Raw genomic sequence first — 14,995 nt, 5'->3', positions numbered from 1 at the left:
CCGGCAGCATACACCGTCGGCGCTCCCTGGGGGTGCACACGGGCTACATCTGGTCCACAGACACAATCTGGGGCAAGGCCTCAGGCGGGAGCCCTCAGCTCAACTCTCTCCGCTCCTGGATCCAGATCAGCCTGGGCGGCAGCACCACGTCTCCAGGTTCTTCAAGAGGCTAGAGGGGCTTCCGAGCAGCCAGCTGGGAGAAGTCGGTGTGCTCGGTGAATCCAGAGGGCCCCAGCGGGAGCCTTCAGGTGCCTGCTTTGGGATCTGAACAGCCTGGGCAACAGCACCCTGTCTACAGGCAGTGCAGGAGGTAAGCTGTGCACCAGAGGCCAACGGGGAAGGGGCCGCTTGCACTGGTGAGTCCAGCACTGACAAGACAAACTAACACCAGTGAGAACTAGATGGCAAAAGGCAAACGCAGGAACGTTACTAACAGAAATCAAGGCAATATGGCAACATCTGAACCCAATTCTCCTCTACCAACATGTCCTGGATACCCCATCACACCAGAAAACAAGATTTGGATTTAAAATCACTGGTCATGATGCTGGTACAGGAACACATGAAAGACATACTTAAAGAAATTCAGGAGAAAATGGATCAAAAGTTAGAAGCCCTTGCAAGGCAAACACCAAAATCATTGAAAGAAATCCAGGAGAATACCAAAGCCAACAATGAGGAAACGCAAAAAACACTTAAAGAAATACAGGAGAACTTTGGTCAACAGGCTGAGGTCATGAAAGAGGAAACACAAAAATCTCTTAAAGAACTACAGGAAAGCACAAACAAGCAAGTGAAGGAGCTAAGCAAAACCACCCAGGATCTAAAATCAGAAGTAGAAACAACTAAGAAAACTCAAAGTGAGACAACTTTGGAGATAGAAAGCCTTGGGAAGAAATCAGGGGACAGAGATGCAAATATCAACAACAGAATACAAGAGATCGAAGAAAGAATCTCAGATGCTGAAGATTCCATAGAAACCATGGACTCAACAGTTAAAGAAAATGCAAAATGCAAAAAGCTTGTAACCCAAAATATCCAGGAAATCCAGGACACAATGAGAAGACCAAACCTAAGGATTATAGGCATAGATGAGAGTGAAGATTTACAACTTAAAGGGCCAGCAAATATCTTCAATAAAATTATGGAAGAAAATTTCCCTAACCTAAAGAGAGAGAGATGCCCATGAATATACAAGAAGCCTACAGAACTCCAAACAGACTGGACCAGAACAGAAATACTTCCTGTCACATAATAATCAAAACACCAAATGTTCTAAACAAAGAAAGAATATTAAAGGCAGTAAGAGAAAAAGGCCAAGTAACATAGAAAGGAAGACCTATCAGAATCACAGCAGATTTTTCACCTGAGACTATGAAGGCTAGAAGGTCCTGGGCAGATCTCATGTAGACTCTAAGAAAACACAAATGCCAACCAAAACTACTATATCCAGCAAAACTCTCAATCACCGTACATGGAGAAACTAAGATATTTCATGACAAAACCAAGTTTACCCAATATCTATCCACAAACCCTGCCCTACAAAGGATAACAGTAGGAAAACACCAATACAAGGCGGTACATTTCACCCTGGAAAAAGCAAGATAGTAACCTTTCATCAAACCCAAAAGAAGTTAAGCAATCAAATTTAAGAAATAACGTCAAAAGTGATAGGAAGTAACAATCACTATTCCTTAATATCTCTTAACATCAATGGACTTAATGCCCCAATAAAAAGACACAGACTAACTGACTGGATACGCAAACAGGACCCTACATTTTGCTGCTTACAGGAAACACACCTCAGGGACAAAGACAAACACTACCTTAGAGTAAAAGGCTGGAAGACAATTTTACAAGCAAATGGTCACAGGAAACAAGCTGGAGTAGCCATTTTAATATCAGATAAAATTGACTTTCAACCCAAAGACATCAAAAGAGACTCTGATGGACACTTCTTGCTGGTCAAAGGAAAAATACAACAAGAAGAACTCTCAATCCTGAACATCTATGCTCCAAATGCAAGGGCACCCTCTTTCGTAAAAGAAACTTTATTAAAACTCAAAGCACACATTGCACCTAACACAATAATTGTGGGTGACTTCAACACTGCACTTTCCTCAATGGACCGATCAGGAAAACAGAAACTAAACAAGGACACAATGAAACTAATTGAAGCTTTGGACCAATTAGATTTAACAGATATATATATATATATATATATATATATATATATATATATATATATATATATATATATAGAACATTCTATCCTAAAACAAAAGAATATACCTTTTTCTCAGCACCTCATGGTACCTTCTCCAAAATCGACCATATAATTGGTCACAAGACAGACCTCAACAAATATAAGAAGATCAAACTAATCCCATGCCTCCTATCAGATCACTATGGAGTAAAAGTGGTCTTCAATAGCAACAAAAACAATAGAAAACCTTCATACACGTGGAAACAGAACAATATTCTACTCAATAATACCTTGGTCAAGGAAGAAATAAAGAAAGAAATTAAAGAATTTTTAGAGCACAATGAAAATGAAGACACAACATACCCAAATCTATGGGATACAATGAAAGCAGTGCTAAGAGGAAAACTCATAGCCCTGAGTGCCTCCAAAAAGAAAATGGAGAGAGCATACATTACCAGCTTAATGACAAACCTGAAAGCCCTGGAACAAAAAGAAGCTATTTCACCCAGGAGGAGTAGAAGGCAGGAAATCATCAAACTCAGGGCCTAAATCAATCAAGTAGAAACAAAGAGAACCATACAAAGAATCAACAAAACCAGGAGCTGGTTCTTTGAGTAAATCAACAAGATAGATAAACCCTTAGCCAGACTGACCAAAGGGCACAGAGAAAGTATTCAAATTAACAAACTTAGAAATGAAAAGGGAGATATAACAACGGAAACTGAGGAAATCCAAAAAATCATCAGATCCTACTACAAGAGCCTGTACTCAACACAACTGGAGTATCTGGAGGAAATGGACAATTTCCTTGACAGATACCAAATACCAAAATTAAATCAGGACCAAATAGATAATCTAAACAGTCCCATAATGCCTAAAGTAATAGAAGGAGTCATAGAAAGTCTTCCAACCAAAAAAAGCACAGGATATGCAGATTCAATGCAATACCCATCAAAATCCCAACTCAATTCTTTACAGAGTTAGAAAGAGCAATTATCAAATTCATCTGGAATAACAAAAAACCCAGGATAGCTAAAACTATTCTCAGCAACAAAAGAAATTCTGGGGGAATAAGTATCCCTGACCTCAAGCAATACTACAGAGCAATAGTGTTAAAAACTGCATGGTATTCGTACAGTGACAGGCAGGAGGATCAATGGAACATGATTGAAGATCCAGAAATGAACCCACACACCTACGGCCACTTGATACTCGACAAAGAGGCTGAAAACATCCAATGGAAAAAAGATAGCCTTTTCAACAAATGGTGCTGGTTCAATTGGAGGGCAGCATGCAGAAGAATGTGAATTGATCCATCCTTGTCTCCTTGTAATAAGCTCAAATCCAAATGGATCAAGGACCTCCACATAAAGTCAGACACTCTGAAGCTAATAGAAAAGAAACTGGGGAAGACCCTTGAGGACATCGGTACAGGGAGAAAGTTTCTGAACAGAACACCAATAGCGTATGCTCTAAGATCAAGAATTGACAAATGGGACCTCATAAAATTACAAAGTTTCTGTAAGGCAAAGGACACCATGAAGAGGACAAATCGGCAACCAACAAATTGGGAAAAGATCTTCACCAATCCTACACCAGATAGAGGGCTAATATCCAATATATATAAAGAACTCAAGAAGTTAGACTCTAGAAAACTAAAAAACCCTATTAAAATATGGGGTATAGAGTTAAACAAAGAATTCTCACCTGAAGAACTTTGGATGGCGCAGAAGCATCTTAAAAAATGCTCAACTTCATTAGTCATTAGGGAAATGCAAATCAAAACAACCCTGAGATTTCACCTTACACCAGTCAGAACGGCTAAAATTAAAAATTCAGGAGACAGCAAGGGTTGTAGAGGGTGTGGAGAAAGATGAACACTCCTCCACTGCTGGTGTGGTTACAAATTGGTACAACCACTCTGGAAATCAGTCTGGCGGTTCCTCTGAAAACTGGGCACCTCACTTCCAGAAGATCCTGCTATACCACTCTTCGACAAATACCCAGAGGATTCCCCACCATGTAATAAGGATACATGCTCTACTATGTTCATAGCAGCCCTATTTATAATTGCCAGATGCTGTAAAGAACCCAGGTATCCCTCAACAGAAGAGTGGATGCAAAAAATGTGGTATATCTACACAATGGAGTACTATTCAGCCATTAGAAACAATGAATTCATGAAATTCTTAGGCAAATGGATGGAGCTAGAGAACATCATACTAAGTGAGGTAACCCAGACTCAAAAGGTGAATCATGGTATGCCCTCACTAATAAGTGGATACTAGAAAAGTGGAATACCCAAAACATACTCCACACATCAAATGAGGTACAAGAAGAAAGGAAGAGTGGCCCCTTGTTCTGGAAAGACTCAGTGAAGCAGTATTCGGCAAAACCAGAACGGGGAAGTGGGAAGGGATAGGTGGGAGGACAGGGGGAGAGAAGGGGGCTTACAGGACTTTCGGGGAGTGGGGGGCTAAAAAAGGGGAAATCATTTGAAATGTAAATAGAAATATATCGAATAAAAAAAAGAATGGATCAATTTGCATTCTTCTGCATGCTGACCTCCAATTGATCCTGCACCATTTGTTGAAAAGGCTATCTTTTTTCCACTGGATGTTTTTGGCTCCTTTGTCGAAGATCAAGTGACCATAGGTGTGTGGATTCATTTCTAGATCTTCAATTCTATTCCGTTGGTCCACTTGTCTGTCACTGTGCCAATACCATGCAGTTTTTAACACTATTGCTCTGTAGTATTGCTTGAAGTCAGGGATACTGATTCCCCCAAAATTTCTTTTGTTGTTGAGAATAGTTTTAGCTATCCTGGGTTTCTTGTTATTCCAGATGAATTTGAGAATTGCTTTTTCTAACTCTGTGAAGAACTGAGTTGGAATTTTGATGGGGATTGCATTGAATCTGTAGATCGCTTTTGGCAAAATGGCCATTTTAACTATATTGATTCTATGGATTCATGAGCATAGGAGGTTTTTCCCATTTTTTGAGGTCTTCTTCCATTTCCTTCTTCAGAGTCTTGAAGCTCTTGTCATATAGATCTTTCACATGTTTGGTTAGAGTCACACCCAGATACTTTATATTGTTTGTGGCTATTGTGAAGGGAGTCAATTTCCCTAATTTCTTTCTCAGCCTGCTTATCCTTTGAGTATAGGAAGCTAACTGATTTGCTTGAGTTGATTTTATAACCTGCCACTTTGCTGAAGTTGTTTATCAGCTGTAGGAGTTCTCTGGTAGAGGTTTTCGGGTCACATAGGTAGACTATCATGTCATCTGCAAACAATGATAGTTTGACTTCTTCCTTTCCAATTTGTATCCCTTTGACTTCCTTATGTTGTCGAATTGCCTGAGCTAGTACCTCAAGTACAATACTGAAAAGATAAGGAGAAAGTGGGCAGCCCTGTCTAGTCCCTGATTTTAGTGAGATTGTTTCAAGTTTCTCTCCATTTAGTTTGATGTTGGCTACCGGTTTGCTGTATATTGCTTTAACGACGTTTAGGTATGGGCCTTGAATTCCTGTTCGTTCCAATACTTTTAGCATGAAAGGATGCTGGATATTGTCAAATGCTTTTTCTGCGTCTAATGAGATGATCATATTTTTTTTTTCTTTGAGTTTGTTTATGTAGTGGATAGCATTGATGGGTTTCCTTATATTGAACCATCCCTGCATTCCTGGGATGAAGCCTACTTGATCATGGTGGATGATCATTTTGATGTGTTCTTGGATTCGGTTGGCAAGAATTTTATTGAGTATTTTTGCATCAATATTCATTAGGGAAATTGGCCTGAAGTTCTCTTTCTTTGTTGGATCTTTGTGTGGTTTTGCTATCAGCGTAATTGTGGCTTCATAGAACGAGTTGGGTAGAATTATTTCTGTTTCTAATTTGTGGAATAGTTTGAAGAGTATTGGTGTTAGGTCTTCTATGAAGATCTGATAGAATTCTGCACTGAAGCCATCTGGTCCCGTGCTTATTTTGGTTGGGAGACTTTCTATGACCCTTTTTACTTCTTCAGGTGTTATGGGACTGTTTGCTTATGTTCTAATTCAATCAACTACTAAAATATCAGGCTAGCACAAGTATTTCAGAAAATATGCGAATCAGAAAGAATCAAATGTAATTTACATGCCTCTGCATATAGATAGAACAGGCCAATGTCTGAGGAGGTAAAAGGACTGATGATCAGTTATTTTTGGTTGCATCTTGAAAATCTAGACTTAAAAATTTTTGTTCTTACAGTTGTCAAAATCTAAGTCTAAATATACTATGTAAAAAAATTTGGATAGAAAAAAATGGCCTGAATAACAGATATAGAGACAGAAAAGTTGTTTTACCACTTGAAAATGAGGGATTATGATTCTTATGAAGCTTCTCACAAAAAGAAAAGGAGTAAGATTTTTATATTATGAACACTAACAAGTAGTATAATTCTGTTTGATCTGTTGGGATAACACACATTTGAAGAAATTTTGCAAAGGTAGATTAGGATTATTACTGAAATACAAATTTTATAAGATTCCACTGTTGTTTATCACCATGTTAAAGACATCTGGCAGGATTTCACCCACCTCTGAGTTTCTGAATGTATCCATCGTTCTTCATGAACAAGTAAAACCCTGAGAGTTTTAGAAGTGCTTAGGACCACCATTTTTAATTGACACATAAATGATTTATTTGTACAAACCCTATTGGTCACATAAGTTAAGTGAGTTGTATATTTTGTATACTTAGATCCAATAAACATATTCTTTAGGATTATACAAACAAAGCTTGGTAATTACAAATGCATGTATTAATGACTTAACAATGATTAAGTATTGAAGATATTTTTATAGGAAAAATAAAATATACAGACAAATTTTAATATAAATTGAAAACTGTAGTTCTGGAAAAACTAAAAAAAAATATACAGACAAAGTTTAATATAAATTGAAAACTGTAGTTCTGGAAAATATTAACTGTAAAACTACAAATTTATCTACTGATATCACATACATTTAAACAAAATGTATATTACTATACAAAAATAATTTAAAAAATTTTTAAAAATAAATTATTGACTTAATTTTATGACTTGGTGTTGGACCTTGGGCTAGTAGGATTATGGTTGTGTTTAACTTTTTGTAATTTTGACTCTGAAAATGTGTTAGAAATATACTGAGACTGTCAGTATGTCTGCATGTTTATGTGTTAGGAAGTAAAAACTAGTGAATCTATATTACAAGGCTATTAAATTTTTTATTAATTTGAAGGAACACTTTTAATACTAACATACAAAGAAATACGGCAATGTACTTCCATAAGTACATGATTTTAAAACTTAGTTTATGCACAGGAAAACAAAACAAAACATCATTTTTTGAGAGTTTGAATAAAACCCAATTACTAAAATCATTCACATGTATAATTAAATAATCATAAACAATGAGGCAAATGATTCCAACCAGCGAATTTTGTACTAAATAGTAACTTCCTTGCAACACTATATAGGGTCTTATTTCTCAGACTGTAAATAACAGGGTTGAGAGTTGGAGGCAGTACTGTGTAAAAGATACAGAATAAAAACTCTAAAGCAGTTGGAGAGTCTGAGACTGGGTTGAGATATGCAAAGGTTCCTGTAGAAAGAAACAATGAGACAACAAATAGATAGGGCAGGCAAGTAGAGAAGACCTGAGACCTGCTTTTAACAGAGGGCATCCTGAGAACTGTGGAGAATATGTGGACATAGGAGATGACAATCCCAATAAAGCAAAGGCCATTACAGCGATGAAATTAACCACTCCCATTATTACAAAGTAATCATTAGAGCAGGAGAGTTTGAGCAACTGGGAGACATCACAGAAGAATTGGTGAATTATTCTATCACCACAGAATCTGATAGGTAGTATACCTGTGGTGTATAAAGTTCCAGAGATGCTTCTACTTGGCCACACAGCTGCCACAACCCAAGTGCACTTTCTGGGACTCATGATGACCTCATAGGGCAATGGGAGGCAGATGGCCACATAGCGGTCATAAGACATCACTGTGAGAATCAAGATCTCACTCCAGGCAAAACCTATGAAGAAAAAAATCTGCAGCATGCACTGTATCCACTTCCTGCCAGTAAACTCTCAACACACTGGGGAACTGTGAGAGAAAGGGATGAGAAATCCAGAATGGAAAGGTGCTTTAGAAAGTAATACATTGGAGACTGGAGCTGTGTGTCCAGTGTTGTGATGGTGATAATGATGAAGTTCCCTGCTGAGCTGAATAGGTCTATCACCAAGAAGAGCAAAGCATGCAAGATCTGCAGCTCCGGGTTGTCAGAGAACCCCATGAGGAGAAATCCGGTCATTGTTGTTATATTTTCCGTAATTATTTTGTTTACAGAAGTTGTGGTAGGAGCTGGAAGATAGAATAATATATTAAAGACCCTTAGGCATTATTTATCAGTATTAATTTCAATAATTACTCTATATGCTCTATTTATTATGTATATATTTATTGTCTATCAAGCTGAATCATCTATCTATACTATACTTATTTTTATTAATGCTTATTTTTTTATTAAACTAATGAAATTTATTTTAAAAATACCACTCAGTATTGACATTTTGAAGTTATCAAAATAATAAATAATAGATAAATGCCTCTTAAATATTCATGTTATCTTCTGAAGCTAAAAGTAATATGCACTCAACCAGTTTTTAAAAATCTATTTAGAACATTAAACATGATAGAAGTAGGAAAAAACTCTTATGAAGTTCTCTGTGAAAGGAAATTGTGACAAGTTCCTGATTAGACAGACACCATTCCATCTCCAAGGGAGAATACTCAGCATAACTGTGGCTTCATAGAATGAATTGGATAGTGTTCCTTCTGTTCCTCTTTTGTGAAATTGTCTGAAGTACACTCTACTTGATGATTAAGTGAGAGCTTAAGTGAGAGATTTTTCTCATCTCCATAGATCTCACACTATCCAATCACAAAGCAGTAGCTACAGCGGCATGTACATGTCGTCCATCACTCGTTCTCTCAAGGAATCTGATTGTGTTTGCTCCATGAAAAAGCACTGTTCCATTGCCACAGTTGAAACCCATTGATTTTCTTTAAGTCATCAATAAACGCACAGTGATGGACTATGGATGAGCAGTTTTTGAATCTAGGATTAAATACCATTTGGGCAAATGAAATAGGCATTTATAAGAAATATACCAGAAATTAAAATATGCTTGCATTTCCACTGGAAACAGCTATTCTCTCTTAGTGATCAATACAGTTGTTGTTGCAAGAGGTTATTGGTCATTTTAGAATCAAGTGTAAAAATGATAGTTCTATTGTTGTTAAATTACAATGCAAGTATTATTAAAATCAATAACAAAACACTGGTGTGGTGGGCAATACTCACATCCCACTCTCAATTTACACACCCTATTTCATTTTCAAGAGCATTTTAGAAGTCAAATAGTTTCTGTTTGAATTTTACTTTCATTTCATTGCCCCTTATACTACTAACCTTAGGGGTAGCCATCAAATAGTAATTAGCACTTCCCACAAGCAAAGATAATTGCAGAGACAGATGGTGATTGCTTATGGTTTAAGCTGTGGAGGGAAAATGGCCAATATACAATTAGAGACTGGAAATTTAAAGTCATTTATATTTCAGATAGAAGTCATGTTTTAGTTCATTGTCCTTTGTTTTGATATTTGAGGGATTGAAAATAACCCTATTCTTCCATTGCAAGATGGATGTTGGTGGTTGATGGTTGATGATAATTTAATGGAGTGTTAGCTTCCTGCATGTTTTCTCCATTAGTGAGTTTTATGCAATGAAAAAATATGCTCTGTTTGTCTTTTGAAGTTTTATGCTCTATGAAATGTCACCAGATACATTTTGTATATACCTAAAAATTCCGTGCTTACAAAGGCAATTGCGGAATATAATTTGAGGTCATCCTTTTCAATGTTGAGGCATTTTACATTAACTGGCATATCTCTTATAACAAAACAAACTCACCCCAAGTCCCTCATCCTTGTTTTGCAAGAATTAATCTGATACCACATAATTCCAAACATACATCCAATGACTTGATAGGACATTGAAATGTGATTGTAATTAAAGTGGTCTTAGAGGCAACCATGACATGAGAAAATGAGTCCCAGGACCTGTGGCAGCATCATGCTCAATTCAAATGAGTGAGGGCTCTACAAAAAGATCCTCCATCTATAGAAAAATAAAACACTATTAAATAAATCAGGTAACTTTTGTTTCATCTGATACAACTTTTGCATTTGAAAGTCTCTTATCTCCTGTTTTGTGCACCTCAGTCATAACTTGAATCTTTCTAGAATATCCCCATACCGTGTGATTGCTTCAGTGCCTCATATACACTGTAGAAATCAGAGCAAATCAAATATCTCCCTCATGTTTCTCATCATTTTCATCTTTAAAAATTCTTTGCTTTGATAGTATCTTTCTTTGAGGTTGGTCAAATGATAAACACATTTACAATTATTGTTCATAATTTATTTTGTATTATTTCACTTAAATTAATATTTTAATCTGATAAATCAAATTAGTTCATGTAATATTAACGTTTTATGTTAATATTTTAATCTGACAAAACAAAACAGTATGCTGAGACTTAAGAAAGCTAAGTAATATTGATCATTCATGTAAATGAGACATGTTTGATTCCTTCTTAAAATAGTTGTCCCTTGATCTACACATATAGTTTCATCAGCTTGCAATAAAGCATTTTGATAGAAAAAAAAAATAAGAGTTCTTAGTTTACTGCCTCCTGACAGACAGTTACGAGAGGTGCTCCGCCATCTTGACTCTCAGACGCCAGAGAGATCTGACAGTACCTGATACACAGACATAGTCCGAGTCTAACATTGCTTGGGTCTAAGCCTGTTAGGCTCTTGCCTGCACCCAGGCCCTAGGCAGCTTTGCGGGTCATCTGTACACCAACTGGGCCAGGGGGCGTTTGCCCTGCAGACTGCCCAGCACTTGCAGGGACCCACACCGCCATCTTGGCAACCAGATGCCAGAGTGATCTAAGGGACAGAGCCAGCTATGCAGACATAGCCCAAGGCTAATATCGCTTGGATCTAAACCTGTCAGGCTTGTGCCTGCACCCAGGCCCTGGGCAGTTCAGTGGGCCATCTGTGCTCTAACCAGGTCAGGGGGGTGTTTGCCCTGCATACTGCCCAGCACTTGCAAGGTCACACCTTGCCATCTTGACTACCTGACAGAACCAGTTAGCAGACATACCCCGAGGTGAACATCCCTTGGGCCTAAGCCTATCAGGCTTTTACCTGGACTCAGGGCCTGGGCAGCTTGGTGGACTGTTTGTGCACCAACCTGGTTGGGGGATCTTTTGCCCTACAGAGGGATCAGAACTCGGATAAGGTCCCTGCAGCATCCGCCATCATCACTCCCTGAAGGAGTAAACTGGCAACAACAGGTTCACAGAGACAACTTGGGGCAGGTCACACTAGGCCTCCAAGGGCAACCAAGAGGAGGGCAGGATATCAGCAATCTGTGCCAGGGGAAACCAAGTCATCCAGAAGTGCTGAAATAGCCTTACACACTCACAGGATGTTCAAACACCAGCCAGTGACAACAAGACCAACTAATACCAGAGATAACAAGATGGCAAAAGGCAAATGTAGGAACATTACTGACAGAAATCTAGACAATATGGCAGTGTCTGAACCCAATTCTCCAACAACAGCAAGTCCTGGATACCCCAACACACCAGAAAAACAAGATTTGGATTTAAAATCACTGGTCATGATGCTGCTAGAGGAACACAAAAAAGACATAAATAAATCTCTTAAAGAAATACAGGGGAACATGAATAACTTAGAAGCCCTAACAATGGAGAAACACAAAAATCACTTAAAGAAATTCAGGAGAATATGGGTCAACAGATAGAAATCAATAAAGAGGAAATGCAAAAATCACTTAAAGAAATGGAGGAGAAATTGAGGCAACAGGCAGAAGTCATGAAAGAGGAAACATAAAAATCTCTTAAAGAATTAAAGGAACACACAAACAAACAAATGAAAGAACTGAGCAAAACCATCCTGGATCTAAAAACAGAAGTAGAAACAACTAAGAAATCACAAAGGGAGACAACTTTGGAGATAGAAAACCTTGGGAAGAAATCAGGGGCCATAGATGCAAATATCAACCACAGAATACAAGAGATGGAAGAAAGAGTCTCAGATGCCAAAGATACCATAGAAACCATTGACTCAACAGTCAAAGAAAATGCAAAATGCAAAAAGCTTGTAACCCAAACATCCAGGAAATCCAGGACACAAGGGGAAGACCAAACTTAAGGATTATAGGTATAGATAAGAGTGAAGATTTACAAATGAAAGGGTCAGCAAATATCTTCAAGAAAATTATGGAAGAAAACTTCCCTAATCTAATGAGAGAGATGCCTATGAATATACAAGAAGCCTACAGAACTCCAAACAGATTGGACCAGAGCAGAAATACTTCCCATCACATCATAATCAAAACCCCAAATGTACTAAACAAAGAAAGAATGTTAAAGGCAGTAAGAGAAAAAGGCCAAGTAATATATAAAGGAAGATCTATCAGAATCACACCAGACTTCTCCCCAGAGGCCATGAAAGCTAGAAGATCCTGGGCAAATCTCATGCAGACTCTAAGAGAACACAAATGTTAGCCAAGACTACTATACCCAGCAAAACTCTCAATCACCATAGATGGAGAAACCAAGATATTCCATGACAAAACCAAATTTATACAATATCTTTCTACAAACTCTCTGATTCAAAAGTCGTATTCCAACTTCTAAATGGGAATTATATTTATATTGGGTCTGTAAGGCTCGTGCAGACCGCTCAACTATACTATTCACTACCTCTGCAGTCTGCACTTGAGATGCCATGGCAACTGCAGCAGTAGCAGCGGCTGCTGCAGATATAGTAATGGCTGTAATAATGGCAGCAGTAATACCAAAATCTCTCTTGACATGGAACAATTGTCCTACAGGAAAAGAGTCTGGGTCTTCTATAACTGGGATGGGCACAAACATGGGAAGGTGAACTACCAAGGCAGTATTGTTGCCGCCATCCCAACATTCCAATAGATAGCATTGCGTATGGGTACTGTTACAATCTAGGCAATCACCAGACACATCGGTACTAATAAGGAAGAAAAAGGGTGGTTTGAGGCAAACCGGGGCAGGGCAATAACTCACGTTTTGCAAAAGTGAGTTTATGGTTATATTAAGAAGTCTGACTGCCCTTCTTTAAACGTTCCTTACAGCAGATATGCCATTATAAAGGAAAAAATCTTCTCCCTTGATGCGAGCAAGAAGAGTTAGTGAGGTAAAAGCATTTTGATAATTTGCCAAGATCCAATCATACCATGGCCATGTATTCTGCGCTCCCGTATGATTCCAGGTAAACGTATATTGTCGACAGGTGGAGAGAAACTAAATCCTGGGATAATTGACCTATCTCTAGAGAAAGGTGATTGGCATTGTGTCGTCTGTGGAGGAAAATTCACAAAAGGCATGCAATTAGGCAGTAGTTTCTTTTGAGGGAAGTTCTGCTGAGTGTAAACAATTCCTGGTTCTCCTGGTCTAAGGCTATTATGTAGAAATAAAAGGGTAGTTACGTTAATATTAGAAGAACTGCTTCTACCTCCATCTCCTTTAACAGCTCCTTGACTAATTTCTGAGAGTGCCGGGGCCAAGATGCCTGGGGATGCTTAATAATTCTTAAGAGATCCATCCAATGGCCCAAGGTGCCATTGCCCATTCTTATGCATGGCAAAGAGCTATTTTTAACCGTAAAACATAAGGTTCCTAAGAGCGAATAATTTGAGGCTGTATACAAAGACGCAGGTTCTCCCATCGGCTTAATACATGGGAGACCATTGTAACAAGAAGTGGAAAACAATGTAGGCAGCAGGGTGGAGTTATAATGAACAGGGAGTGTTATGGGCCTGGCTTTTGCTATGACCCAAAGTGTGAGTTTCTCTGTCAACACTAGGGGGAGACAAAGTATCAGGCTCAGCATCCCTGAGTACTGGAATCTCAGCATCTTCTCTGCTTTTTTGAAGTATCACTTTATGCTTCAGTCATTCTGGCACCCAAATGGGATCATTCCGGGCCTGTGGGAAAACACAAACAGCTCCCCTAGATCTCGTTATGACGGGATCTGGGCCAACCCATAGATTGGACAATATATCTTTCCATTTTACCATTTCAGTCGATTGAGGGCAGTGAAGTGCATGTCGCTCAGCTGCAGACTGATTTTGTGAGTCCAGATTTAAAAAATTTAAAGTGAAGAGCGCTAATGAGAGTCATTCCTTTGGAGTTCTTCCATTCCCTATTCCTCCTTTTTGTTTTATTAAACATTCCTCCAAGGTATGTTGGGCATGCTCTACAATGCCCTGGCCTTGGGGATTATAGGGAAGGCCATGATTTAACTGTACATTCGTTTGCAGAAAGACTGGAATGACTGAGCAGTAGAAGCTGGACCGTTATCTGTTTTTAACTGATAAGGCTGCCCCCAGGCAGCCCATGCTTCAAGGCAATGTCCAATCACGTTGCGAGCCTTCTCTCCACTCATGGCTGTAGCATGAATAATGCCAGAGCCATGTATCCACAGAGACATGAACATACTTTAAATTTCCAAACTCAGATATATGAGTCACATCCATCTACCATAATTTTAGGGGCAATATGCCCTTTGGATTAACTCCTAGACCCGGGGGATGGTGAAAAACTATATATTGTTG

The sequence above is a fragment of the Apodemus sylvaticus genome, chromosome 19 (genome assembly GCF_947179515.1).
Source record: "Apodemus sylvaticus chromosome 19, mApoSyl1.1, whole genome shotgun sequence".
NCBI lineage: Eukaryota > Metazoa > Chordata > Mammalia > Rodentia > Muridae > Apodemus > Apodemus sylvaticus.
This window is presented reverse-complemented; position numbering follows the sequence as displayed.